General features: G+C 42.8%; 1 protein-coding gene and 1 pseudogene across 1 annotated transcript in view; both read right to left on the bottom strand.

Moving 5' to 3' along the window:
- The window catches only part of LOC104663004 (ly6/PLAUR domain-containing protein 8), a 55,446-nt gene that overhangs the window by 13,222 nt on the left and 15,367 nt on the right, over positions 1 to 26,857 (bottom strand).
- On the bottom strand, positions 570 to 15,399 carry LOC115899005 (annotated as a pseudogene).

A 26,857-nucleotide genomic window follows, 5' to 3' on the forward strand; every position in this document is an offset into this window, starting at 1 on the left:
CATATCATACCAGTGTCCCCCAGCCTGTGTTTAAACCTTGCAGTTCCCTGCTCTTGAAAATGCCCCTTGGCGATGGCCACCCTTCCCATGTCTCAGCTCTCTCTTCCTTCCCCAAACTCATGCGTTCATTCAATAAACATTTTTTGAGCACCCTCCGTGTCTTAGGCCTACTGTAGGAAACCGGGAGGTATTTGTGAGCAAAAAGACAAAGACCTTTGCCCTCCTGGAGTGTAGTCTAGAGAGGGCTACAGACAGCATAAATTAAAGTGGTAGATAAGCAAATCACAGGGAAAGTCAGAATGTGGTGACTGCTCTGGCAAAGAGACAGAGTAGGATGAGGCATCAGCCATGCTAGGGGCGAGCAGGTGCAGGCTTCCACTTTCAATGAGGAGGCTGTAGTCAGTCTGATGGAGAAGACAAAATCAGAGTTATTTTTATAAGCAGAGACTCCGGCCATCCCTTTTTCTCTCCGCTCCTCACCATGTGCCTTCAGGCTGCTTATGACAGCATTTTCCTTAAAAAAAAAGCAGCTTCCTCCCTAACAGAACCATATTGTTTCCCACCACACATTAGTCAGTCACCTGGCAGGGCACAGAGGGCCCGACGAGCGCACGAACACTGTTCTGAGAGAACAGCTCTGGTGTCAGACTGAGTCCTGACATGGGAAAATCGGGTTGATCAGTGTTAATTCCTCTCAGAAGGCACCAGATACTCAGGCAAATGGACCCAACGCAACCACAAAGATCTGAGTCTGAATCCAGACTTTGTCCCTCACATCACATGAGTTACTTATTAACCTCACTCGTTGGGCCAGAGCTTTTTGTCTTTAAAATGGAATCATCAGGCCCTGAAGAAATGCCTCCTGATGATTTATTTACTCCTGGAATCATCACCCCATTCCTCTGTGTTTTTTCCAAGGCCATCTATCTATCAATAATGTCCTGAGGACGCCTACCTCATGGGGAATTATTATTAACACCATGTATGATTTTAACTGGGCCCATTTATCAACAAGGACACTGAAGACCACGGAAGCCCCTGAACTAGGCTGCGCAGTCTACATGGCTGCTCACAGCGGTCCTGGGTTTGAGGCCTCAGGCAGTGTGCCAAAGGTATCACCAGCTGCCGTGACAGATAAGGAAACAGGCCTAGGGAGGCCTTCCCTATAGGCCTTCAGACACCTGGGCCACCAATCTTCCCGTTTCAACATGGCTGATACGGGACGCAGCCTCCACCCATGGGATTGGAGACATTGACTAGATTCCCCTTGTCCCTCCTCCAGGAGTTCACCTCTCTGTCATCAATGTGGGGTCCAAGGACCGGAATCAGTCACAGGGAATTATGAAAAAGCCCTCCTCTAAAGCAGACTCCTCCTGACTAGCCAAGAAATCCAGAGACCCAGGAGAAGCTACGTCTCAGCAAGCAGCCCAACTTTTAAACTAAGAAGCCCTGGGCACACCTCAGGCAGGCTGGTTCCATCATCTTTTTAGAAGAGGACAAGGTTGCCTGTCCTTACAACCTGCTGAGCTGAGGCAAACCTGGAGCTCAGCTGAGTCCCAGCGAGTCATCCAGTGCTAAATCTGGAACCACTCTGGGAAATGGCCTTTTCCCAAAGTTTCCCTTGATGACCAGCGAAGTTTGGAGGTGAGTTTCCAGAGGAGTCCACCCATTTTTGAATAAGCGTGTGGAGGTGTGTAGGGTCAGGTCAGGGAAGCCAGAGTAGGAATTGTATCCAACAGGAGTCCAAGCCAAAAACTCAACGAGAGGATCAAGGGCATCCGCCCTGACCCGCCTTCTCTTTGTGTTTGCTTCTGGGAGCCTTTTATTGTCTAGCTTATTCCTCCAGCTTGGAGATGTGAGAACAGGCTAAAAAGAATGAATTATTGCCCCCAACATTCCTGTCCCCTCCCCCCCCCACCCAGTCACCTTGCAGAGGAAATTAGCATGTCCTGGAAGATAAACTTCCCCAGTCGTCCGTGGCCTTATGTAAGATGATGATCCCCTGAGTCTTGGGTTTCTCATCTTTCAAGTGGCAAAAATGGCGCTACTGCCTGAGAAGCTATTCTGAAGGTTAAAGGAGGTCACACAAGCAGACGATGAGGAGAAACTATCATGTCATAAAGGGCTCTAAAAACAATGGCTACTGCTGCTATCATTGTTCTATGAGCTCATATCAATGACTGCATAGCCCAGAGGGGCTTTCATATCTGCACAGGGCAATGGTCTCAGGCGAGGTCCAGCCTCAGAACACACTTCTACCACAATTAGATACCACTTCATGCCCACTAACATGAATAAAATCAAAAAGAAAGAAAGAAAAAGAGAGAAAGAAAGAAAGAGAAGGAAGAAAGGAAAATTGCAAGTGTCAGGATATGGAGAAACTGGAACTTTCATACATTACTGGTAGGAGTGTAAAATGTTGCAGCCACTCTGGAAACAGTTTGGCAGTTCCTCTGAGAGTTACCAATGACACAGCAATTCCACACCTAGGTATATACCCAATATAATTGAATGAAAACAACTGTTTATACAAAAACTTGTATATGAATAATCATAGCAGTATGATTAGACTTAATTTACAAGCATATATATATATGAAAGTTATGGGTGCACCTTTATACCTGTAACTTTCTTCACATCTCTCTTCCCCACTTCTGGTTTCTTTTTACCTTTTCAAGTAAATGACTTTAAAATGACTTCCAAATTACACAAAATTATTTTTTATAAAATGCAATTTATAGAATTACATATTAATTAGAATTTTTATTTCTAGTAATCTTAAGTTTTAGTGAAAACGAGAAGCAAGAAATCTGAACTGTATGTCAGATGTTAGCATTTTATACATAAAATTATTTCACAATTTCAGAACCATGTTTTCTCATATAATAATTATTTACATTGGAAATGACCCAGACATTCAATAAGCATTTGTTATTTAATTTAAAATAATGTTAAGATTTTACATTACACAAAAAGTCCACTTATAGGTATTTATCTCATTTACATGTATTTAATTAATTTATTTTTTAACAATTTAGATTACTCTTGAAAACCAAAGTATTATATAAAGTTAGTCATTATCTAAAGTTATTTCCCTAATAACCACAGAGGTCAATATAAAATTTATTGATTTAGACAGAAATGTATGCTGATGACTCTAAAGATATTTTTATTATTTTAATAATACCTTTTGAAGCCAGTTTTATTTATCAAAGATTCACATGAACTTGAAAACTGTTTAGACTTGATTTATGAATACTCATTTACTTATACGCCAATTTGGTAGCAAGTCACGTGAAACAAAAAGCTGGTTCTTTGAAAAGATAAATAAAATTGATAGACCACCAGCGAGATCAACCAAAAAGAAGAAAACAGAGGAGCTAAATAAGCTCAATTAGAAACAAAACAGGAGATACTACAACTGATACCACAGAAATACAAAAGACCACTCAAGGCTACTATGAACATCTTTACATGCATAAACTAGAAAACCTAGAGGAGATAAATAAATTCTTGGAAATATACAACCCTCCTAGATTAAACCAGAAAGAAATAGAATATTTGAACAGACCAATAACAAGCAGAGAGATTAAAATGGTAATTCTTTAAAAAAAAAAAAAATTGCCAATATAAAGAAGTCCAGGACCAGACAAACTCACAGCTAAATGCTATCAGACATTAAAAGAAGAAGTAGGTGCAGTGGCTCACACCTGTAATCATGGCACTTTGGGAGGTCAAGGGGGGTGGATAACTTGAGGCCAGGAGTTCAAGACCAGCCTAGCCAACATGGTGAAAGCCTGTCTCTACTAAAAGTACAAAGATTAGCCGGGCATTGTAGTGCACACCTGTAATTCCAGCTATTAGGGAGGCTGAGGCAAGAGAGTTGCTTGCACCCAGGGGATGGAGGCTACAGTGAGCCGAAATTGTGCCACTGCACTCCAGCCTAGGTGACAGAGCGAGACTCTGTCTCAAATAAATAAATAAATAAATAATTGGTACCAATCCTGTTGACACGATTACAAATGGTAGAGAAAGATGGAATCCTCCCTAAATCATTCTGTGAAGCCAGTATCACCCTAATACCAAAACTAGTAAAGATTGTAACTAAAAAAGAAAACTACAGACCAATATCCCTGATGAACATAGATGCAAAAATCCTCAACAAAATACTAGCTAAGCAAATCCAATAGCAAATCAAAAACATAATCCATCACAATCAAGTGGGTTTCATACCAGGGATGCAAGGATGGTTTAACATATGTAAGTCAATAAATGTGATACGCCACATAAACAGAATTAAAAACAAAAATCACATAATCATATCAATAGATGCAGGAAAAGCATTTGACAAAATCCAGCATCCCTTTATGATTAAGACCCTCAGCAAAATCTACATAGAAGGGACGTGCCTTAAAGTCAGAAAGGCCATCTATGACAAACCCACAGACAACATCACACTGAACAGGGAAAAGTTGGAAGTGTTCCCCATGAGCACTGCCACAAGAGAAGGATGCTCACTCCCACCACGTCTATTCAACATAATACTAGAAATCCTCCAGAGGAATCAGACAAGAGAAATAAATAAAGGGCATGCAAATTGGTAAAGAAGAAGTCAACCTGTCGCTGTTTGCAGCTGGTATGACTGTATACCCAGAAAGGCATATAGACTCATGCAAAAAACTCCTAGAACTGGTAAATGAATTCAGCAAAGTTTCAGGATACAAAATGTACACAAATCATTAGCTCTGCTATACACCAACGGTGACCAAGCTGAGAATCAAAACAAGAACTCAATCCCTTTCACAATAGCTACAAAAAAAGATTAAATACTTAGGAATATACCTAACCAAGGACGTGAAAGACCTCTACAAGGAAAACTACAAAACATTGCTGAAAGAAATCATAAACGACACAAACAAATGGAAACACATCTCATGCTCATGAATGGGTAGAATCAATGTTGTGAAAATGACCATACTGCCAAAAGCAATCTACAAATTCAATGCAATTCTCATCAAAATGCCACCATCACTCTTCACAGAACTAGAAAAAACAATCCGAAAATTCATATAGGACCAAAAAAGAGCCTGCATAGCCAAAGCAAGACTAAACAAAAAGAACAAATCTGGAGGCATCACTTTACCCAACTTCAAACTATACTGTAAGGACATAGTCACCAAAACAGCATGGTACTGGTATAAAAAATAAGCATACAGGCCAATGGAACAGAACAAAGAACCAAGAAATAAAGCCAAATATTTACAGCCAACTGATCTTCGACAAAGCAAACAAAAACACAAAGTGGGGAAAGGACACCTTATCCAACGAATAGTGCTGGGATAATTGACAAGCCACATGCAGAAGAATGAGATGGGATCCTCATCTCTCATCTTATACAGAAATCAACTCAAGATGGATCAAGGACTTACATCTAAGACCTGAAACCATAAAGATTCTAGGACATAACATCGGAAAACCCCTTCTAGACTTTGATTTAGGCAAAGACTTCATGACCAAGAACCCAAAAGCAAATGCAACAAAAACAAAGATAAATACATGGGACTTAATTAAACTAAAAAGCTTCTGCACAGACAAAGAAATAATCAGCAGAGTTAACAGACAACCCACAGAGTGGGAGAAAATTTTCACAATCTATACATCCAACAAGGGACTAATATCCAGAATCTACAGTGAACTCAAACAAATCAGCAAGGAAGATACAAACAATCCCATCAAAAAGTGGGCTAAGGACACAGACAGACAATTCTCAACAGAAGATACACAAATGGTCAACAAGCATACGGTAAAATGCTCCACATCGCTAATGATCAGGGAAATGCAAATCAAAACCACAAGGCGATACCACCTCACTCCTGCAAGATGGTCATAATCAAAAAATTAAAAATAATAGATGTTGATGTAGATGCACTGAACAGGGAACACTTCTACACTGCTGGTGGGAATGTAAACTAGTACAACCACTATGGAAACTAGTGTTAAAGAACTAAAAGTACAACTACTGCCTGATCCAGCAATCCCACTACTTTGCTAGAGGAAAAGAAGTTATTTATTATTTATTATTATACAAAAAAAATTATTATTTGTTATTATGCAAAAAAGATACTTGCACACGTATGTTTATAACAGCACAATTTACAATTGCAAAAATGTGGAACCAACCAAAATGCCCATCAATCAATAAGTCCATAAAGAAAATTATATATATATATGCACACAATGGAATACTACTCAGCCTTAAAAACAAATAAATTAATAACATTTGCAGCCACCTTAATGAGATTAGAGACTATTATTCTAAGTGAAGTAACTCAGGAATGGAAAACCAAATATTGTATGTTCTCACTTATAAGTGAGAGCTAAGCTATGAGGATGCAAAGACATAAGAATGATACAATGAACTTTGGGGACTCAGGAAAAGGGTAGAAAGGGGTGAAGGATAAAAGACTACAAATTGGGTGCAGGGTATACTGCTCGGGTGATGGGTGCGCCAAAATCTCACAAATCGCCACCAAAGAATGTCCTCATATGGCCGGGTGCAGTGGCTCATGCCTGTAATCCCAGCACTTTGGGAGGCTGAGGAGGGTAGATCACCTGAGGTCAGGAGTTCGAGACCAGCCTTACCAACAAGGAGAAACCCCATCTCTACTAAAAATACAAAAAAAATTAGCCAGGCAGGGTGGCCCATGCTTGTAATCCCAGCTACTCAGGAGGCTGAGACAGGAGAATCACTTGAACCCGGGAGGCGGAGGTTGTGGTGAGCCGAGATCGAGCCATTGCACTCCAATCTGGGCAACAAAAGTGAAACTCTGTCTCAAAAAAAAAAAAAAAAGAATGTACTCATGTAACCAAATACCACCTGTTCCCCAATAACCCATGGAAATCAGAATGTTATATATATATAAAATAGGTAACAGTTGTTTTATCATGATTAAATTGGTATCAAATTAATAGGCATAAGTGAAAAAACTAATCATTTACTAGTCATAAAAAATGCAATAATATCATTCACTATATATTACCAAGAAAGTAACTCAGATAAGCAGCAGGTGACGAGAAGACCATCCTGAAAATTCTGGATATATCTTTATGTATATCCTTAAAAATCACTTACTTACTTTCCTTTATGTAATTTTGATTTTAATTTAAATGTCATGTATTTTCAGCTAACATTTAAATTAGTCTTTTGTTGTAAAACTTCAGTTGTTATAAATCATGAAACATTTTCAGAAACTTGCTTGAAGGTAGAAATAATTCTTTCCTTCTATGATATAATTATATCACATTAAATATTTACAAAATTATGTTTGAGAAATATATTCTGACCTTGAACATAATCAGATTCAAGAACAATATTATAATAGAATGAAGATTTATGGGGAAATGTTGCAATCAGTAAAGTCTTCAAGACCAGGTAATAGTAAAGAAGATACCCATCTGGAATATTGCAGAGTGGCTGATATCACATTTTATCAAAGGACGGTGATGTTCATCTTCTGTTTCCCACAGAACTCTGGATCCAGTTAACAGAGGTAGGGAGAAGCAGCAGCAGTATTTCAAATGTCCACATTTGATCTGCAAAAGATTCTGAGCAGGTAGAAAAAAATTGCATTCTACTTCAGTCTGTGAAATTAAGGTTCAGTTATTTTTCAAAATTGGGAGGACATCACAGTGTTGATTTTTTTTTTTTTTTTTTTTTTTTTTTTTTTTTTTGAGATGGAGTCTGTCACCCAAGCTGGAGTGCAGTGGTGTGATCTCGGCTGACTGCAAGCTCCGCCTCCCGTGTTCACACCATTCTCCTGCCTCAGCCTCCCGAGTAGCTGGGACTACAGGCACCCGCCACCATGCCCAGCTAATTTTTGTATTTTTAGTAGAGATGGGGTTTCACCGTGTTAGCCAGGATGGTCTCAGTCTCCTGACCTCATGATCTGCCTGCCCCAGCCTCCCAAAGTGCTGGGATTACAGGTGTGAGCCACCACGCCCGGCCACCTGCAGAGATTCTTAACAGAGGAGCCAATTCATTGTAAACTTCTTGGCCATATTTGGTCCGAACTTAACTTCAAGGAATTTCAGCATGAGCCCATTTTCTTTCTGTAGGACAAACATCTTCATTATAACATACAATGTCACTGTTAGAGTATACACCAAGTAAAAATTAATCACTTTCATTATTTTAGCTACAAAAGTTCCTTTCTTTAGATTTAGCCAAAGGCACTTAGTAAGCATTGAGACTGCTACCAAACTTAATAAACAAGATACCAAGAAAGCTTGATTCTCTAGCTGCAGTAAATATCCCAGGAAGAGAGAAAATACATAGATTTTATAAACTTCATAAACCTCATCACTTTGCTCCAGTGAAAAGATATCTAGCAGGAACAGAGATATTGCTTGAAGAAACTGGATAGTGGCTGTACTCCCCATCATCATAAATGTGTCAATGGAAGCACTCATCGACACGTAGCAAAACCTCTCTCCATAAGTATTTAAGTTGCTTTTTCGTAGCCTGGAAGTCCAGTAACTTGGCAGGCAAAACATGGCACTGCCCAGTTTTCTCTTAAAGAAATGGAGTATTCAGTTCTTGTTGTATTATGTCTACCCTGGTAATAATAACCCATTGCAACAGCAAGCATTCCTGCTAGCCACATTCCATTCATAAGCCAACTTGTAACAAATAAAGCAACAACATATATTCCTTACACTCCAAAAACAATGCCAATAGAGAAATACTCCACCTCAGTTATCTCATTGCTACCAGTGGCTTGATATAAAACACTGGCAATGAGTTCTGGATATGTGGCAGGACGAACCGCAGACAAAGCTCCTCAGACCCCAGAATAAAGAAGGAAGAGGTTTTCTACTCGGCCGGGAGTGTCGGCAGACCCATGTCTTAAGAGCCGAACTTCTTAAGAAAGAAATACTTGGCCTTTGTAAAGGTTTACAACGTTAAGGGGTCCACGTGAAAGGGTCGTGATAAATCCAGCAGTGTGGGAAACGTGGCTGGGGACTACATGCATCAGCTAACAGAACAAAAAGTTTTACAGTGCTTTTTTCATACAGTTTCTGGGATTTACAGATAACACAAGTAGTTTAGGTCAGGTGTCGATGTTATTATCATTACTTTCTTTAACTCCTAGGGTCGGGTGGTGGTGCCAAGGTTGTCTGGCTATTTATCTTACTTTTGTTTCTTTCTAACTTTTTGCTTTCTCTCTTTCCTCCTGTCTTGTGAATTAGGCAAGGTCGGGGGAGAAGGGCAGCAGGAGAAGTAGTGGTCTCCTTCCTTATCCCCCTTCTTTGAGAATTTTCACTAATTAGTGGGAGTTCTCACTTTTATTTTTACTTTCCGAGTCTCTTTGCGAGACAGAGCGATAGTGTTTTATGTAATACACTTAGGCTGAAGTTTTCTGAGGACCCCATGGTAGCTACAAAACCTTTTATCATTTGAAGGAGCAAGCGTAATACACAGGGGAGCAGCAAGCAAGTTTCTATTACCACTAATATACTTATAATAAGGGCTTTAAATTCTTTATAGCTGGAAACTGTTTTCTAAATGAAGACCTAGGATCAAACCTGTGTTAAACCTGCACAGGCACATGTATCAACTTTGTCATGTCCTAAGCAGGTTAGTTTTTCACTGGGTCTTAAACGTTTTTTCTTAGTGAGTAACACAGTATTTTTTAATGACAGAGGTTTTTAAGAGCCAGATGCGTGAACTTGGGGCATCTGTTTGGGGAAAGAGTTAAAGTCATCTTCAGGCATTAACTCTTTTGCTTCTCAAGGCCATTGGTCTCTTATGTTAGCCTTTTTATAAACACAACATGAAGAAACATCCAGGCTGCCAGCAATGTTTCCAGCCAGCTGAGCAAATAGGTTTTTTCCTTTTTTTTTTTTTTCTAAAGGAGGAGGATCTGGTAACTTCTGGTTGATGTGTTTAGAGAATGACTGCAAGACTCGGAATTGTTGCTGGGCTGGATGGGTCTGGGTTTCCTAAGTAGTATGTGTGCAGTGGGGACACCTTATACAGGTGTTTCTTCTAGCATGGTTATGGGCGGGTAACAATAGCAAAACAATGTACGGTATATTCATATCCAGCAAGGACAAAAGAGATCCTTACCTGGGAAAAAGGCTGAATACAGTGACAGAATAGGAAAACAGTATTACAGGAAAACTGTTAGTCTTAAGATTTTTAACTACATTGACTTGCTTGATGAGTCCTCAAGCTTTGGCCACGCGTAGACTGGTCAGCCTCCGGAGTGACCAGAACAGGGCTGTCGTCCTCGGCAGCAGCTTGGTCTCATCTCAGGATCAGCCAGGTTGGACGGTCTGTGTCCTGCTGGCTGGTCCACTTGTCCTGAGCTGCCGGTGTTAGCTGACTGGTGGATCCAAGACACAACACCTGCAACTTTAACAGCAGTGGGAGTGGACAAGATTACGATATAGGGCCCATCCTATATGGGTCCTAGAAAAAGTAGATTTTACTTTAAGCAGAGTCACTAGATTTAAAAGGGTGTCAGGCTTATAGGCATTTTCATTTATTTAATTATGAACACTTCGTATGGTTATTTTTAAAGCCTGCATTTGCTTTTTTAAGGTTAATTCCTTTAGTTTCTGGAGGTCACCTTTAATCTGACCTATGATTTGGGGGTGGCCAACCAAACAAAATCTTATAGGGCAAATACCTAGTTTGTTTGGTGGGGGTGCCCCCAACTCGGAGGAGGACCATAGGCAAAAACCTGATTTTATCTTAAATGAATTTCCTGGCAATATTTCTTTTTCAGTAGCTGCTCGAGTGTCCAGTTCATGAGTTCCACCTTTTCTTGAACTTTGTGGCCAATAGGCTGTGTGTAACTTCTATTTTATTTTTAATGGTCTTGTTAAATCTTGCACAATTTCAGCTACAAATGCTGGCCTATTATCTGACTTTAAAGTTAGAGGTAGTCTAAACCTGGGGATAATGTCTTTTAATAGTACTTTAGTCACTTCTTGTACTTTTTCTGTCCTCGTGGGGAAAACTTTAACTTAACCTGAAAAGGTGCAAACAAGCACGAGCCTGTACCGATAGCCTCCAGCGTGGGGCAGTTCCGTAGTCTATAAGCAAGTTTTCACAACGTATGGCTCTTTCTCCTGTTCAAGTTTCTTAGAGGAGGGGTTCTTCCCTCTGCCCTCTGCCCCTGCTGTGTAACTCTCTGTAGTGGCTTAGCCTTCAGTGAGAAATTGGAATGCAGATACAGCAGAATCTTGCTGCTTTTAACTTCTAATGTGACCATGGGCTCCTGGGAGCCTAATGAGAAGGTGCCGGGTCTGCCCTAGTCTTTACATTCTTCAGCTCCTGTCAGCCTGAACAGATCAGTATTTGGTTCCTCCAAGGTGCGGCAGCGCTTGGCCGATGGCCTCTTTGTCTTGCGGCCTTGGTCGTTTCCTTTACTGCCTTTTGAACACTTACCCTTCTAGTGCCCTTTCTTTTTGCATCTCGCACATTAATCTCTCGCTACCCTTGTCTGGCTCTTGAATCCTAACTCGACTTCTTTCACATCTACATCCACGTCCATGTGCTCTCACATGGCTAATTTTTCTTTTTATAAGAGCTGTTGCTAAATATTGGTGTTTTTCTTAAGTCTTTAATTTACTTTTTCTTCCCCCCACTTCTGAGTTCTCCTGCTCCTATGGCCAGCTGGTGGGGCTGGGCAATGGCACAGGCCCTGCCCCCGTGCACTGCTGTCTGTCTCTCCTGTTTTCTTTTGATTCTTTTTTTTTCACACTTACTTTTAGTCTTTCTTTTTCTTTTGCTCTTTCCCAGTTTTGGTCCTTGGTCCCAGTTAACTTACACCCTGGTGGCCACTTTCATAGGCTCGGCGGTATTCCTGCCCGCAGCTTCTGCTTGACGTCACCCTGGTGGCCACTTTTATGGGCTCGGCGGCATTCCTGCCTGCAGCTTCTGCTTGACGTCACCCTGGTGGCCACTTTTATGGGCTCGGCGGCATTCCTGCCTGCAGCTTCTGCTTGACGTCACCCTGGTGGCCACTTTCATGGGCTCGGCGGCATTCCTGCCCGCAGCTTCTGCTTGACGTCACCCTGGTGGCCACTTTCATGGGCTCGGTGGCATTCCTGCCCGCAGCTTCTGCTTGACGTCACCCTGGTGGCCACTTTCATGGGCTCGGCGGCATTCCTGCCCGCAGCTTCTGCTTGACGTCACCCTGGTGGCCACTTTTATGGGCTCGGCGGCATTCCTGCCCGCAGCTTCTGCTTGACGTCACCCTGGTGGCCACTTTCATGGGCTCGGCGGCATTCCTGCCCGCAGCTTCTGCTTGACGTCACCCTGGTGGCCACTTTTATGGGCTCGGCGGCATTCCTGCCTGCAGCTTCTGCTTGACGTCACCCTGGTGGCCACTTTTATAGGCTCGGCGGCATTCCTGCCCGCAGCTTCTGCTTGACGTCACCCTGGGCTTGCTTTACAAATGAAGTATTCACTTTATACTGATTTTCAGCAGCCTCCGGGTTAAATGGGTGTAAAGCCAGAATGCTTTATAGAGGCTCTTATAAAACTGTCTTAGGCTCTTGTCAGCTCCTTGAAGCATTCCTGAAATCTTTTTTATATTACTTGCTTTTTTTCTACCAACTCTTAGCCTCTGCAGAAGTGCTTCTCAGTACCTCTGCAAATGCTGAAGTTGAGTTGCATTCTCTGGGTGTTTTTTTTTTCCCTCTTTTTCCTAGAATTTAACAGGCCCTTTTCTTTATATAATTTTTTATGCACTTGGAGGGTTAAACAGGCATACCAGAGTCAGTGAAAATGTTTAGTCTTACCTTTACTGAGTTCTGAGGCCCAAATTAAAGCAATGAGCTCAGCTTAATGACAGTATCCAGGGCTACCACCGCATATTCTGCACATCTCTCTCCTTGTGAGTTGATGAAGCTGCTCCCGTCCACGTATAGCTCCTAGTCTACTGATGCCCAAGGCTGGTCCCAGAGGTCAGGTCTGCTGGAGTAAACTTGAGTCCAACACCTCCACACAGTCATACTCGACAGGACTCTAGCTGTCAGGAGCAAGGTAGGGGGTTCAGGGTGTTTCCAGTTTAGTAGATCAATGGTTGAAAAGGGCTGATAGATGAAAGTCTGTTGCCCCTCCGGATGTGGGCCTGGTCATTGTAATAGACAGGTCCTCACGTCTCCCTGAGAGGCATTTACGTAGCTTGAGCAAGACCAGATCTGAGATGGCCCACTTGACTATCTTGACTTCCTTCCTTGGCCTCTCGAGGCTCCGATCCTCCCCTTCGAGGTGAGATCTGGGGCATGTTAGCTCCTGAATCTAGTTTCTGAGCGGTCTGTTGGCCTCGGTAAAGTGGGGTAGGCTGGGACACATGGAGAAAGAATTTCTATGATCTCTGGCGGCTCCTGCAAAACCAGCTTCTTTTGCTGTTTCTGGGACTCCCTTTTTTAACTCTGTGTCTGCTGGCGAAGTTGCTCTTACCCTCTTACTTTTACTTTTGGCTTTTTTGCAATAAGCTGTTAAACAGGGCTAAATTTATGCCAGTTTTGTCTATATTCTATTTAACCATGAGTCAATATAAAGGGATTTGATCTAGGTATACTGGCTGTCCTCCAACCCCCATCACCACCTTAAATACATGGCCAATTGTTCCTTGTCTATAGTTCCTTCAGTGGGCCATCCAACACCAAAAGAGGGCAGTTCTAATTCACAGAGAGATTTTAACCTCTAAGGGGTTAACTTAACTCTATAATCTCCTGCAAAACCTTTCTTAGGGTTCTGTAACATGCATTTTAATAGAGTAAGTTTTGATGATTTGATGACTTTCCCTTTTTCTTTTTGGATTTTTTTTAACACAGTTCCTAGCAGAGTGGGCTTACTGTGTCTGACCTATTTTTCTTTTGAGACAAAACAACATTCACACTACAGAAAGGAAAGGGTAAAAAGTCACTCACTCATCTCATTCACACTAAATCAAAATCAAAACTAAAACCAAAGTGTTGTTAAAGTCACACCTGTTCATCAAGCAATTTAAGCCAAGTCAAAATCAGAACCAAAACCAAAGTGCCAAGAAAGGCAGGGCTGTTTATCAAGCAATTCAAGTCAAGTCAAAATGAAAACGAAAACCAAAGTATCAAGCAATTAATTCAAGTCAAGTCAAAAACAAAAACCAAAGTGCCGGTACAGGCACGCTGTGGGTGATCAGGCCATGCTTCCACTCAAATGGGTGGGCAAGTTCCAAAGACCAGTCTTACCAAGTTTCAGATGTCTGGACTTAAAGTGCCAGTTCCTTCCCGGTGTTCAGCCACTGTGTTGATCCTCCATGGGGGCCTGCTGTGGACTGCTCTAACGAGGCATTCCATGGGGCAAATGCCTACCCGGGAGCGCTCTCAGGATCCACATCGCTCAAGCTGGCCGGGGACACAGGGCAGGCCTAAGCTGCCTAAGGGGCTGCCTCGGCTGTCCGTTTATCACCTCGTTTCCTGGTCAGGGAACCAAGAAACGTAGCAGGACAAGACGCAGACAAAGCTCCTCAGACACCGGATTAAAGAAAGAAGAGGTTTTATTTCTGGGAGCGTCGGCAGACTCCCATCTTAAAAGCAGAGCTCCCCGAGAAAGAAACACTTTGCCTTTTAAAAGGCCTACAACTTTAAGGGGTCTACGTGAAAGGGTCATGATAAATCCAGCAAGCATGGGAAACGTGACTGGGGCCTACATGCATCAGCTAACAGAACAAAAAGTTTTACAATGCTTTTTTCATACAGTGTCTGGAATTTACAGATAACATAAGTAGTTTAGGTCAGGGGGTGATGTTATTATTATTACTTTTTTTTTTAACTCCTAGGCCGGATGGTGGTGCCAAGGTTGTCTGGCTATTTATCTTACTTCTGTTTCTTTCTAACTTTTTGCTTTCTCTCTTTCCTCCTGTCTTGTGAACTAGGCAAGGTACAGGGAGGAGGGCAGCAGGAGAAGTAGTGGTCTCCTTCCTTAGATATAGAAACATTTGCTACACTGCATTTATGCTATTCAGAGATACAATTTTGTTATTGTGTGTCAGTTCATAAACACCTCTTCCAAATGAAGGTGACGTTAGCACATCTTTATGAGTGATAAATGCCACTGTCACCCTGAAATGTAATTTCCCGGTCAAGCTCCTGCCTGCTGGAAAGTGAGAATTTCTGTTCATGGTATACGTAGAGATCATGTATCATACCACTAGTAATGGCTGCAAGACAGCCAATGAAAATCTTTGCAAAGCCTTGAAATTATACACGTCTTGGAGCTCCTTCAGAAACTGGAATGTCACTGATTTTCTCTTCTTTGGCAGATTCCTTATTTTCTGAAGATTTTGGCATTTTTCTTTAACGCAGCTCTACAATTGGTCCTTATTCATCTGCCATTGTCCACTCAGGGCTCAGGGCGCCCTTCCAACTCCCTTATGGCCTGGAGTCTCCCTCCCTCCACCTGGCGGAACCCCCCGACCTTGGCCCACTCATAGCCATCACACCCCCAGTACCTGACCTGCCCACTTCAAGGTCTATTTTTGATGAAAAATGTTATAAATAAAATAATTTTTTTTTAGATAGAGTTTCACTGTGTCACCCAGGCTGGAGGGCAGTGGCGTGATCTCAGCTCACTGCAACCTCTGCCTCTGGGGTTCAAGCGATTCTCCTGCCTCAGCCTACTGAGTAGCTGGGACTACAGGTGCCCGCCACCACACCTGACTAATTTTTGTATTTTTAGTAGAGACGGGGTTTCACCATGTTTGCCAGGCTGGTCTCGAACTCCTGACCTCAGGTGATCCACCCACCACAGCCTCCCAAAGTGCTGGGATTACAGGCGTGAGCCATCACACCCAGCCAAAAATAATTTTATATGGAAAGAAAATCTTATATGATAATTTTTTGCCCTAAAGTAAAATAGCTGATTGTTTAGGAAAGAGAGAAACGTAAGACAAGTCACACGGTCTAAGCATGTGACAGACTATATAAGTTGTAATAAGGTTCGTGTAGGAGAATTTACAAGAGGAATTTTGTATGTGATTAAGCTGACTATAATTAAAAGGGAATTATTTATAATAATCTCTCTAGCATTAGTCCCCTATGTTAAAACAGGGTTTTCTTACTGTACTCATTTGCTCTTAATGAATTACAAAATGTTTCTTTTTAACTTTATAACCTCTTCTTTTAATTCCTCAGACTCATATCTCAGAGCTTCAACCTTTTCTGTGTCTCACTGCTTTCAACTTGTTCTCGCCTTGAGACGGCTTAAAACAAAGGCCTAAAACTCTCCTTTACCTTTTTCATCAGCTCCCGTAACTTTTTTCCTCTATTTATAACTATTGTTGTGGCCTAATGCTAAAATGTTTTATCTTAAAGGACCAGAAAAGCAATATTTTCCTCCAGTGTAACTTGATTCTGTGCTCTGGGCTTTTCTTGATATATCTAAATTTTGCAATGTGATCAGGACACTTGTCATACAGTTACTAAGAATTATGTAATTCCTTGTTATACTCATCACCTTGAACACATTCTTCCCAATTAAATTGAAGTAATTTCTTTCATCAGGTTTAACTTCCAGGTTATCTAATGGGTTTCCCATAAGGAGAACAGCATGTTATGTCTTGTCAAAATAATTCCTATGCTGCCTTTTTGTTGGTTGGTTGGTTGGTTGGTTGGTTTTTGAGACAAGGTCTCACTCTGTCTACCAGGCTGAAGTGCAGTGGCACAATCTCGGCTCACTGCAGCCTCGACCTCCCAGGCTCAAGCAATCTTCCCACCTCAGCTTCCCAAGCAGCTGTGACTACAGGAGCGTGCCACTATACCTGGGTACTTTGTGTATTTTTTGTAGAGATGGGGTTTCACTATGTTGGCTAAGCAAGCTATGTTGTCTTTTTGGGTTTTCAACTGCCTAGAAGAAACAGATCTAAAAGCGTTAAGGTTTTTACATCCATTGCAACCTTCTATATTGCCTTTAATGTCTTCTGATGATCACTTTGGTTAAATGAGTACTATTTTACAATGACCTGTGATTCTGTTTTAATCAAATCCTTTGAGTATTTTAACATCTTTGACAGACGTCTTTAAAACTGAATCCAGAATTGTGTCTGACCTTTTGCCCAAAGCTATATAAATTAAACACCATAAGATTACAAGATCTTTTTGCAGCTTCCAGTCAGGTCGTGGACTCCAGTATCACTATCTCCAACCCCTTAAAAAGGTCCTTATCAGGTGCTATTAACTAATCCTTGTGCTGTTAAATTATACAGTTTTGACTCATGAGTGCACATATATTATCCAAAGAAGACTTTGACTCCTGCCAGTATCTGACACCCCAACTCAAGTTCATTAGAGCCTTGTCTCTGGACCCAATCAAAGGTGACAACCAAAGTAAACAGCTTTTATGAGACACAGGGACAGGCCAGTATTCAAAATCATTAGGATTCATTTAATAATTTTGCCTTTATCTAAAATAATATAATTTGTTCCATGTCTTGATACTAAATAACTTAAATGTTTAATTACCTTTAAGCTTCCTTTTCTGCCATTCTCAGAACTAGGCAGGGCTTATGACATTTTGATTTAAAACTTTGCTAATTATTTATATTTTGTTTCACCTCTAAAAATCTAAAACTGTTCAATCCCTCCAGGCCCAGGGACTGTTACAGAGGAGATGCGACACAGCTTGGCTCTGCATCTTCACCCCTGTCTCACCTCGAATTGTAATCCCCACATGTCAGAGGAGGGGCCGGGTGGGAGATGACTGAATCATGGTGCAGACACCCCCCTTGCCATTCTCACAATAGTGAGTCCTTGTGATTATTTGATTGTTCTAAAGTGTGTGGCACTTCCTTCTCTCTCTCCCTCCAGCCACCATGTAAGAAATGTCTTGCTTCTCCTTCACTTTCCACTGTGATTGTAAGTTTCCTGAGACCTCCCCACCCATGTGGAACTGTGAGACAGTTAAACTTTTTTCTTTATAAATTACCCAGTCTCAGGTATTTCATTATGACAGTGTGAAAATGGACTGATTGAGAAAATTGGTACCAGGAGAGTGGGGCACTGCTATAAAGATACCTGAAAATGTGGAGGTGACTTTGGAACTGGGTAACGGACAGAGGTTAGAACAGTTTGGAAGGCATAGAAGAAGACAGGAAGATGGGAAGATGTGGGAAAGTTTGAAACTTCCTAGAAACTTGTCAAATGGTTGTGACAAAAATGCTGATAGTGATATGGACAATGAAGTCCAGGCTGAAGAGGTCTCACATGGAGATGAGAAACTTATTGGGAACTGGATTAAAGGTCACTCTTGCTATGCTTCAGCAAAGAGACCCATGGCATTTTGCCCCTGCCCTAGAGATCTGTGGAACTTTGAATCTGAGAGAGATGATTTAGGGTATCTGGCAGAAGAAATTTCTAAGCAGTAAAACATTCAAGACATTACCTGGATGTTCCTAATAGCATATAGTCATATGTGTTCACAAAGAAATGATCTGAAATTGGAACTTATGTTTTAAAGGAAGCAGAGCATAAAAGTTTGGAAAATTTGCAGCCTGGTCACGTGGTAGAAAGGAAACGCCCATTTTCCGGGGAGGAATTCAAGCCCAAGCCAGCTGCAGAAATTCGTGTAAGTGATAAGGAACCAAATGCTAACAGCCAAGAAAATGAGGAAAATGTCTCAGGGGCATTTCAGAGATCTTCATGGCAGCTCCTCCCATCATAGGCCCAAGGCCTAGGAGGGAAAAAAGATTTTGTGGGCCAGGCCTAGGACCCAGCTGTTCTGTGTAGCCTCCGGACTTGACAGCCTGCATCCCAGCCACTCCAGCTCCATCCACAGCTAAAAGGGGCAAAAATACAGCTTGTGACCATGGCTTCAGAGGGTGTAAGCCCAAGTCTTGGTGGTTTCCATGTAGTGTTGGGCCTGTGGGTGCACAGAAGGTAAGAGTTGAGATTCGGGGATCTTCACCTACATTTCAGAGGATGTATGGAAACTCCTAGATGTCCAGAGACATCCCCACCAAAATCTCATCTCAAATTGTAATCTTCATGTGTCAGGGGAGGGGCCTGGTGGGAGGTAATTGAATCGTGTGGCGGGGAGAGTGGGTACTTCCCTCTTGCTGTTCTAATAGTGAGTGACTTCTCATGAGATCTGGTTGTTTGAAAGTGTGTGGCACTTTCATTTATCTCTCTTTCATGCCACCATGTAAGACACGCCACTTCACCTTCTGCCATGATTGTAAATTTCCTGAGGCCTCCCCAGCCATGTGGAACTGTGAGTAATTAAACCTCTTTCCTTTATAAATTACCCTATCTCAGGTATTTCTTTATAATAGTGTAAAAATGGACTAATACAAGGTGGGTTTGTGAGATTGCAAGGGCTGGGTTTTGGAGGATAAAATCAATTCAGACCCTCCAAATCAAGCATCTAGGGAACACTGATGCAAGGGGTGGGCTCTCAAGGCACTCAGTAGCCTCTGTGGCTCTGCATGGTACAGCTCCTATGACTGCTTTCACAGCTAGTGTTGAGTGCTGCACCTTTTCCAGGTACTTGGTGCAAGCTATCACTGGATCTGCAAGCTATCCAGATCTCTAGGTTCCGGAGGATGGTGGCCCTCTTGTCACAGCTCCACTAGGCAGTGCCACAGTAGGAACTCCGTGTGGGTGCTCTGACCCCGCATTCCCTTCCTCACTGCCCTTGGAGAGTTTCTCCATGAGTGCTGCAAACGTTCCATATCTGTACACTTTGCTTCCCTTTTAAACATAAGTTTCCATTTAATACCAATCTCTTTGTGAATGCATATAAGCATACACTTTCAGAAAGAGCCAGGTTACATATTGAACGTTTTGCTGCCTAGAAATTTGTTCTGCCAGACACCCTAAATCATCTCTCTCAAATTCAAAGTTCCACTGATCCCTAGAGTAGGGGCAAAATGCCACCACTCTCTTTGCTGAAACATAGCAAGAGTGACCTTTACTCCAGTTCCCAATAAGTTCCTCATCTCCATGTAAAAGTTCCTCAGGCTGGACTTCATTGTCCATATCACTTTCAGCATTTTGGTCACAGCCATTCCACAAGTTTCTAGGGAGTTTCAAACTTTTTCATATCTTCCTGTCTTCTGAGTCCTCCAAACTGTCCCAACCTCTGCCCATTACCCAGTTCCCAAGTTGCTTCCACATTTTCAGGTATCTTTACAGCAGTGCCCCACTGTCCTGGTAGCAATTTTCTGTATTACTCTGTTTTCACACTGCTATAAAGAACCACCTGAGACTGGTAATTTACAAAGGGAAGAAGTTTAATTGACTCACAATTTCACATTGCTGGGGAGGCCTCAGGAAACTTACAATCCTGAGGGAAGACGAAGGAGAAGCAAGGCATGTCCTACATGGTAGCAGTAGAGAGTGAAAAATGAGGGAGAACCCATCAGCCCTCATGAGAACTCACTCACTACCATGAAAACAGCATGGGGAAACCGCCCCCATGATCTAATCATTTCCCACCAGGCCCCACCAATTCAAGATGAGATTTCAGTGTGGACACAGAGCCAAGAGCCGAGCCATATCAGTAGCTGAGTCCATGGGTTGAGGCAGGAAAATTCATAAAGGCTCTGAAATCACCTGTTATCCTGACGAGCAGGGATTTTCAATCCAAATGTCAGGAACAACACAGAAAGGACAAAGGAAACAATCTACAGTGCCCACTGGCCACAATGTGGCAATCTGAATATCGAATATTTTCTCTTAGCAAGACTTTGAAAGATAGCATGTTTAATAATGAGCTTAAAAGAAAAAAAAGGTAACGTTAACATATTTAAAGCCAACTTGGGCAAGGGGTGAATACAATTAAATATGTTTTATTTTTATTGATTTGTCAAGTAGGAAAATATGGTAGCCTGAGTAACCCCCCAAACCTATCAGTTTCTAATCCCTGGAATTTGTGAGTGGTACTTTATATGGCAAAGGCTTTACAGCCTAATTAAGTCAAGAATTTTGTGTTGAGGAGATTATCCTGGATCATGTTGATGGAACCTAAATGCCATCACATGTATTCTTATAACATAGAACCGGGGGGAGATTTGAGATAGACGATGAGGAGAAGGCAGTGTAATCACAGAGACCAAGATTAGACTGATGTGGCCACAAAGCAAGGAACACCAGCAACCACCAGAGGCTGGAAGAGGCAAGGGATAGATTCTTCCCAAGAGCATCCAGAGAAAGTATGGCCCTGCTGACACCTGGATTTCAGTCCAGTGAAGCAGATTTCAGACTGCTGACCTCCAGAGCTGTGAGAGAATAAATGTATGTCGTTTCAAGCTACCAATAGCTTGTACGGTAATTTATTATAGCGGCCACAGGAAGCTAATTCAGGAAGTATTAATACAAAATGGGTGTTTTGTTGCTGCTACTGATGTCTGTTTTTAAAGTATGCAACTTTTTCTGTGTAAGTTAAAGGAAGGAGTAATAATATTAGGGGCTAATGCTGAATGTGCCAAATAATAGCTGATAAAACAAGAATGTGAGGACAGGAAGAGTGGCTATTTTTGTAATCTCAGCACTTTGGGAGGCCAAGGCAGGAGGATCACTTGAGCCCAGACTGGGCAACATGGCGAGACCTCATCTATACAAAAAATAAAAATAATAATAAAATTAGCTAGGCATGGTGGCATGTGCCTGTAGCCCCAGCTACTGAGGAGGCTGAGGTGGGAGGATTGCTTGAGCCCAGGAAAACGAGGCTGTACTGAGCCATAATCACACCACTGAATTCCAGCCTGTGTGACAGAGCGAGACCTTGTTTTAATCTAAAAGAAAAAGAAAATAACAAGAAACACCAGAAAAAAAAGAATAGAATGTGAAGAGTACAAGGTTTAGGAGTATGTTGTTCAACAGGGATGAATAAGCCAAGTCCTTACAAAGGAGAGCCTGCTAGCCAGACTCAATACTCCTGACAAAGATTCTCTCCCTCACCAAGCTAGCCAGGCTCTGCTGAGCTCTCTTCTCAACTAGACCTCAACCTTGACCTATAAAGACTTGAACAAAACAGTTACTTCATTTCTAAGAACTCAAGTCTACATCCCTAGGATAACCCCAGCCTTCCTTAAAGTCTGGTCTGAAAAAAACTAAGATTGCCAAAAGAATTTACTGTTTAAGTTGATGCCTGAAAAGAGGGGCCCTGTCTCCCAGTCTCTGTGGGAAGCTGGGAGCCTAACTTCAGTAAGCACCAGTTAACAAACCCAGGTGGGTTTCACATGGACCAACCCCTTCTTTTTGCAATTTTTAACTTCTCTACTCTATGGAGCCCCTGCTCACTCCCCGTCCCTAGTCCTGTATTCTCCCTTTTAAATGGCCAGTCACCCTTGTACAAAGAGAAGTCATGTTCAGTTCACACTTTACTCGTTCCCTATTGCAATCATATGTTACTAATTAAAATGTGTGCTGACCCTTGTATAGCGGTGTGAGCATATGGTCCCAGATACTCAGAGCATATGGTCCCAGATACTCAGGGCATATGGTCCCAGATACTCAGGGCGCTGAGGTGTGAAGATCACTTGAGTCTAAGAGTTCAAGATGAACCCAGGAAACATAGCAATACACACTTCCCATCCCCATCTCTATACTAAACAAACAAATAAATAAATAAATATGTTCTTACAACTTAACTAGTGTCCAGCTCTGTTTCTCTTTGAAACCCCCACCCCTCCTGGGAATCGGATCTTCCAAGGCCCCTACTGATTATTACAAAATACTCAGGAGAGTTCCAGGGCATTTAACACTGCTAACAGATCAGGTCTCCACATCATATTGATCAGGCTTTGAGCTGCACCATGCTGACCGAGTGAGATGCCAAATTAGGGGGAAACAATGTGTTACAATAAACAACAACAAAAAACACTATGAAAAACTAAAATCTTATTTATGAAAAGGGAGCAAAGGGGTAGCTACAAACCACCTGGAACCACACACCTATGTCAGGGTCCAACATGAACTCAGTGCTCAGTCACCCAGACCCCAGGGCCATGGCTGGAGGGTGCTGTTTCTACTTTAAAAGATCCATAAGATTTACAGACTTATGAAGAGTAAAAGGAGTAAAATTCCTGAGACCTGATAGAGGCAAACCCTAAGAAAAAGCGGGGCTAACAGGAAGACGAGAAGTGTAAGGTAATGGATATGCTTTGGTCAAGGATAGGCTGAGGGAAACATCCAGAGTGACTCAGCGAGTTTGGAGTGCAGGTGTATAACTCCACTTGTTATCACAGCTATGTACCCATCACACAGGAAAGCCATCATCTGACTCTCAGCCACTATTGTCTGTCACAGGTATAATTGTCCTGCTGACACTGTACAAGCTCGCTTGCACTCGTGCCCCAAGAAAGAGAGAGTCGGAGCGGTTCATCTTTGCAAACGGACAGGCGGAGCCAGGGCACAGCTTAGTTCACTCCAGCCCAGAGAGAGAAAGAGTGAAGCTGCTGACCCTGAAGGGAGAGCTGGCCACGCAGCTGTGTGTGGGATCTGCCGGATTAAGCAGCCGAGACAGGGCGAACAGTGTGAGAGAGCTACTGTGAGTAAGCTGCTGATGAGAGAGCTGCTGAGTAAAACTACCTTTCACCTGCCTGTGGCCCCCGAGTGTTCTTGCGGCTATCTGCTCATCCACCCTCTCCCTTCGGACCTCAACATGAGTGGAACCAGACCCCAAGCATAACATTTGACAGAGTCATGAACCTGACAAGGGACCATATGCTCGCACCACTGTGCCAGGGTCAGTACAAATTTTAATTGGTAACATATGATTGCAATAGAGAAGGAGTAAGTGTGAACTGAACATGACTTCTCTTTGCACAAAGGTGACTGGCCAGTCTCAGCTGGTCTGGTTACAAAGGTAAATTTTCACTGCAAGCATCTTATTTCTTAAAGGTAAGCAGAGTTAGGGGAGCGTAGAAATTCAGCTATGACACGTAGGCATTCCACCAGGTAACATCAATGCAGGCTGGGCTTTGGAATCATGTAAAACTGTGTGTGTTGTCTCTGTGTGCAAAGGGGATTAAAGTATTTAACTAGAAACTAATACATTTGGCTTTGGATTCTAATTAAATTTTTAGAGGTGTGTATACATTTGGGGAATTGTAATTTGTTAAATTCATATGCAGATATTTAGAGGATCATTGATGGTTTACTAAGATCAGTGAAATGGCGATGAAATAGCACGTGGGAGATCTCAGGAATTACAAAATCATCACCAGTGATAAACTCCAGAGGCTGTAAGGTGTGATACACAGTTCTACTTCTTCCTTCTCAGAAGGAGAGAGAGGACAGGTGGAAGGGAGACTCCACAGTCCTGCGGGGAACAGATGGAGAGGGGAGGCTTGTCCATTCTCAGCACCACGCCAAGCAATGGCTCTTGTAGCTGGGTAGACAGAGACCCAGAACCAGAATCATTCTCTCCCCAGAGTAGGGCAGGCGGTGTGGAACACTGGTTTTATTTCTCTGTCTGGGCAAAGCCAGTGGGGAGAGAGTCACAGGTCCCAGGTGCTGTCCCTCCTTCTTGCCACTGACTTGAATCTCCACTTGGCAACTTCTCGAAGATGTGCTCTTCCCAGGGCAGGAAAAGGAAAAGCACCACATCAGTGTTCAAAGGTCAAGCAGTGGAGTGGAGACGGGGCCAGGGGTTCTGGGCAGCGCTGAGTGAGGGGCAGCAATGACACCAGAAAGCCTGCCTAACTCTATTGCCTGGTGGCAGTGAGCTCAGCCTCTGACAATGCCCCTTTCCAATGCCTGCAAGCAGAAGTGACTCCTGCCCACCCCCAGCCCTTTACTAAGAGCAATTAGGACAGTCCTGCATCTGTCACAAAGGGGTGGTCTAGGGAAGACCTGGCTGTTCCCCACCACACCAAACTCCAGGCCCCACACCCTGGATGCCACTCGGTGGCTTGCTGTGAACCACTCTCTAGTAATTTACAGGCACTCTGGAAAACCTGAAGAAAGGCATTCTCCCCGCAGGCTCAGGCTCTGCCTCACTATCCGGCCTTGGAACCGCCACTGGTCCACTCTGGACCTCAGACTCTTCATTTATACAATGAAGTCGTGCTCCCAATTATCCCCACAACCTTTACATTTCTAGCTCCTCAGAGAGGAAGGGATACACCCATTCTGAGATGTCACTCCTCATTCAGAAGTCACATGGGGAGCCCCAGGAATAAGAATGCACAGCGCGCAACTTTAAAGGGCTGACAGTTTAACGAGGATGCAGAGACGTAATGTATAGTAGTAGATACAGATCCTTGTACATTTGTTCACACTCATAGAATGCACAGTGCCAGGCTGAAACTCAAGGTAGACGACGGACTTTGGGTGAAAATGATGATACAATGTAAGGAATGCATCATGACGCATGTGTGGGGGGCATATGGGAAACCTCTGTACCTTCCTCTCAAGTTTTCCATGAGCCTAAAACTGCTCTAAAAACAAATTAGTCCTTGTCCAGGCACAGTGGCATGTGCTTGTAGTTCCAGCTACTCAGGAGGCTGAAGAGGGAGGATCCCTTGAGCCCAGCAGTTTGCGGCCAGGCTGGGCAACAGAGTGAGGTCCGATCTCAAAAAAAAAAAAAAAAAGTATTTAATTTTAAATAAATTATCGTAATTCGGCCAGGCATGGTGGCTCATGCCTGTAATCCCAGCACTTTGGGAGGCCCAGGCGGGCAGATCACGAGGTCACAAGATCTAGACCATCCTGGCTAACACGGTTAAACCGCATCTCTACTAAAAATACAAAAAAAAAAAAAAAAAACTGGGCGTGGTGGCGGGCGCCTGTAGTCCCAGCTACTCAGGAGACTCAGGCAGGAGAATGGTGTTAACCTGGGAGGCGGAGCTTGCAGTGAGCAGAGACTGTGCACCACTGCACTCCAGCCTGGGCGACAGAGCGAGGCTCTGTCTCAAAAAAAAGAAAGAAAAGAAAACTGCTAAAAGAGTAGGTTTCCAACGTTCTCACCACAAATAGTAAGTGTATGAGGTAATGGATATATTAATTAGCTTGATTTAGTCTTTCCACAGGGTCTACATATATCAATCTGTTGTACTCTGAGAGACTTTCTCAGGTTATGCTTCAGCTGTCACTGTGGACTTCCAATTTCAGGGTTTCCTGGGGGGATGGGCTGCCCTCTTCTACCTCCAGGTAAGACTGATCCAGGCCAGCATGTAGCAGTGCTCCATGAGGTGGACACACAAGAGACACACAGGGACCCTGGAAGCAGAGGGCATCAGTTCTCAGCTCAGCCCCCTGACCACTGCCTGGGGCACACACCTCACCGAGTCAGGCGACTGCATCTGCAGCTGCCTTATGCACCCTTTGCTGGCAGCTTGTTCCGAGTAAACAAGAGAGAAAAAAAAAAAGTCAATCCTGTCTGTACATATGTGATAGCTGCATTCTTGGAAAATTCAGTCCAAAAGCTATGTTGCCAAATGCCTTGCCTTTGTATGTAAAACTGGTTTAGATTCTAAGCCCCAATCATTATAACTTCTGTCCACCTAGATGTTCTACAGTCTATGAGAGATTGGGACAATCTTTTGTTGTTCAAGACCATCCCCAAAGTTACAGGAGGTCTAATGTCCCTATTTCCTGCCCATGAAATGGCACGAATCACCACTGCCGCCAATAATAATTGTTATCATGCTAAAACACCCCCATAAATCAGCAAAACACTTCCCAGGGAATTGCACCTCCCTGTTGACAACGGCTACCTGATGTTAAAGGGTTTCGTTAATGAAAAGGTTAGTATTGACAGAAATAAAAAAGAACGCATCCATCAGCTCTGATTGGTGGATGAGACGGGAGTTAATAGCCACAGATCTCCAAAAGAACGTCAGTAATTGTA

Source organism: Rhinopithecus roxellana, chromosome 8 (assembly GCF_007565055.1).
Source record: "Rhinopithecus roxellana isolate Shanxi Qingling chromosome 8, ASM756505v1, whole genome shotgun sequence".
NCBI classification, from domain to species: Eukaryota; Metazoa; Chordata; class Mammalia; order Primates; family Cercopithecidae; genus Rhinopithecus; species Rhinopithecus roxellana.